Here is a 3713-nt window from a genome sequence, read left to right on the forward strand (position 1 = left end):
CAGCACCAGCACCAGCAGTCTGCGACAATTGCGCTCAAGGTACGCGCCCCTCCGGTTGATTGAATCTCATTACATCACATTACGCAGTTAATAATTATGTAAATTTGCATAAAAAGCTGTATTGGTAGCGCATGACTTCATGAAATTAATGTTGGCAGCGTTGAATTAGGATTCAATCGTCTGCGTCTACCATTGTCTGTGCATATGTGCGCGTCCGTGCGTGCAAGTTTGTGTGAATTCTTCCACACGTTTGCATGAGCATGCACGTGTAATTGATTGTATTGTGCGTGCGTGCATGCGTTGTTTACGTGCGTGCGTGCGTGCGTGCATGTGTTGTGTGCGTGCGTGCGTGCGTACAAGTGTTGTTTACGTGCGGGCGTGCGTGCATGCGTTGTGTGCGTGCGTGCGTGCGTGCGTGTGTTGTGTACGTGCGCGCGTGCGTGCGTGTGTTGTGTACGCACGTGCGTGCGTGCGTGTGGTCGGTCTAAACGATCCTATATTACGTGCGCGTATGTGCGTCCCATTTCTATCCAGTGTCCACTACCTCTAGCGCACACGCACGCACGCACGCACGCACGCACGCACGCTAATACCATCACACTCCCTTGCGGACGGCAGGAGTTTTCACTAAAAGGCTGCCTGGTTACGTAACGCTTCAAGCCATCATCGCGTCGTAACGCTATACCATTATTACCTGGTCATATGCCATTAGACGAACAGCCACTATCCGCATCCAACTTCATAACTAACGCATTTACGCAGTCATTTCACGTACGTAACGGAGGGGGGGGGGGTACATGCGGATCTAAACCCACTCACAAGACCTTGCGACACGGCTGAGATGAAAGCGAATTTTTCCGACTTCAAGGGCGAGAGGCGGGAAAGCTGTTTACGTCCATGTGAACCAACCAGCACAAGCTTTAGCGATGAAAGGGGAGATCTAGAGCGCTGTATGTGTAATGACCACGCCTAGTATTATAGCGTGGGCGGGTCACACTCACACTCTATATAGATGTGCGACAATGTTCACTAGACGTGTCTTGTTGACCTCCATCTCTTGCGCAAATTATATACGGGGGTAAGAATAGCGTACGCGACACGTTCAGGCTAAAGTATGATCGTAATCGCAAACGCGTCCACTCACGCACGCACGCACGCACGCACGCACGCACGCACGCACGCACTCATCCACAATAGGTGCGAACAACGTATGAAGTGTCTTTCCCGTGTTCTATAAGCGTCCACGGCTACGCGGCGCCCCTGTCTGCGAGGCATCTCGACCACGTTACATGTCGCAACGTGGTATTATATGACGCCTCAGTGGCATCACATTATACAGGGCGTTACATGTTAATACGGGACCTTACATGTTAATACGGGACCTTAATGTTAATACGGGACCTTACATGTTAATACGGGACCTTATCTGTTAATACGAGACCTTACATGTTAATACGGGACCTTACATGTTAATACGGGACCTTACATGTTAATACGGGACCTTACATGTTAATACAGAACCTTACATGTTAATACGGAACCTTACATGTTAATACGGGACCTTACATGCTAATACGGGACCTTACATGTTAATACGGGACCTTACATGCTAATACGGGACCTTACATGTTAATACGGGCCCCTAACATGTTAATACGGGACCTTACATGTTAATACGGGCCCCTAACATGTTAATACGGGACCTTACATGTTAATACGGGACATTACATAGTGCTACATGGTGTTATATGTTACTAGGTGTGTTACACGGCGCTAGATGAGGTAACGCAGAACCTCGGGGTATTTCGTATTGCTGATGTCCCTGCACACACAGGCACTTGAAGCGTTTCAATAAAATATAATGCTAAATAAATACGAAATCTATTTACTACCAAAATCTTAATGTTTCTCTACTCTCTTTCACCTATTATTGCCGACAATTTCCTGTAAATGGCGCCCAAATGCTCATCTGCGACACACTGTCACACGCTGGCCGCCGCACGCTAGCTGCTGCACACTGACACATAAATATATAGTGTTATAAAAATATATATAAATATATATAAAAATATATAAAACACTATATATTTATGTGTCAATGTGCAGCAGCTAGCGTGCGGTGTACTTGTGTGTTGCAGATGAGCATTTGACCGGCATTTACAGGTGATTATAAACGAAATAGAGTAGAGAAACATGAAGACTTTGGTAGTAAATACATTTCGTGTTTATTTACCTTTTTTTTATTAAGACGTTCCAAGTGCCTGTGCCTACACACGCTCGAACTTGGAACGCACGACCGCGAAACCTGGATACACGTTTTTTCAGCGACTGACTTCATTGTCTGCGCGGACGCATCGCAGTAAATCATTCGTGAAATGAAAAAAAAACAGCCAGTGAAATCAGTCGAACGAGTTGAAGGTGAAATTTCTAAGAAACAAGCCGGTAGTATAAAGAGTTGCAACAATGACAGCTCTGTGGTCGCAAAGCAATACGGAGCACATAGCAAACCATTTCTTACAACAATCAATGTACAATTGGAGACGTATATATATAAGGCGTTTCCGTGTGGGCTTTCAAAAAAAAATGTGTGTCGCTCTTTGAATGGAATTGCGGCAAGTGCTGCATTGACCACATAATGTGATTTTACGAACAGTAGGGAGCATTGTCCACGTGGAACGTTTACGTTGACGAATGCAGAATAAATTGCCTTCAACAATAGCTCACGTACGGTGATGTCTTACCCACCGCAATAGCTTACGTCAACAAAAACGCACTGCCTATTTCCTCAGCTACGATAGTGTATTGCGTAGCGTAGGTGCTAGTGTATTGCAGGGCTCGGATTTTACCGCTGCACCTACGGCAAGTGTCGTGCGGTAATCGTCCTGATCACTTGCCGTGGACACCGGCTGATGTGCATGGCAATAACCCGCTGTGGATAACCCCTACCCGGCTGCGAATTTTTTCCCCCACTTGAGTTCCGAACCCACCATAGATAGTGTTTTGTAATATATGGTTCGTATATATATGGTTTGATTACAGTTAGTGTTAGGGTTAGTGGTAGGGGTATTCATTTTACATTGTTGCTTCGAGGAAGTCGAGTGAATGGAGTGCGTTGATTGGCTGTGGTCCGGAACCCAAGTGGGGAAAAAAAATTTGCTACCCGGCTTGTCGCCTGCCTTTCTCAAACAATATGTGTTGATGTTAGATAATTTGTGTTTTGAGGGGGAAAGATTGTCCTAAGATTTCTGAGAAAACCCACACGCACAGAATAACTCTAACTCTGCCCCACACAAAATGTGTTGATGAATGGTAAGTCCTTTTTTGAGGGAGGAAGGATTGCCTTCGTGCGCTAACACTTCGGAATAAACCCAAGACCTTGCCTAATTAGAAATAAAGGTTCGATCCCTAGAATTGTCTACGTACGGTAGTCCACTGCCTACACGCGGTACGATGCCTTGCCCCTTGATAGAGTGCATGCGTAATTACAAATGGCGGGTCTCTTGCCTAATGACATGATGTCTAATTTACATCAATGAATCTCTAGTATGGTGCGTTCAATAACGTATAAGAACGATAGAGACCGTGTTATACAACCAGCATGTCCGACAACATCTATGTCTATAGCAGGAGTGTCATAATATAGTCTATATTATCTAGTCTAGAATAGTCTAGTCTAGAATTTTATATTAGTCTAGTATATAGTCTATATTATC

Source organism: Priapulus caudatus, unplaced genomic scaffold, assembly GCF_000485595.1.
Source record: "Priapulus caudatus unplaced genomic scaffold, Priapulus_caudatus-5.0.1 Scaffold419, whole genome shotgun sequence".
Lineage (NCBI taxonomy): Eukaryota > Metazoa > Priapulida > Priapulimorpha > Priapulimorphida > Priapulidae > Priapulus > Priapulus caudatus.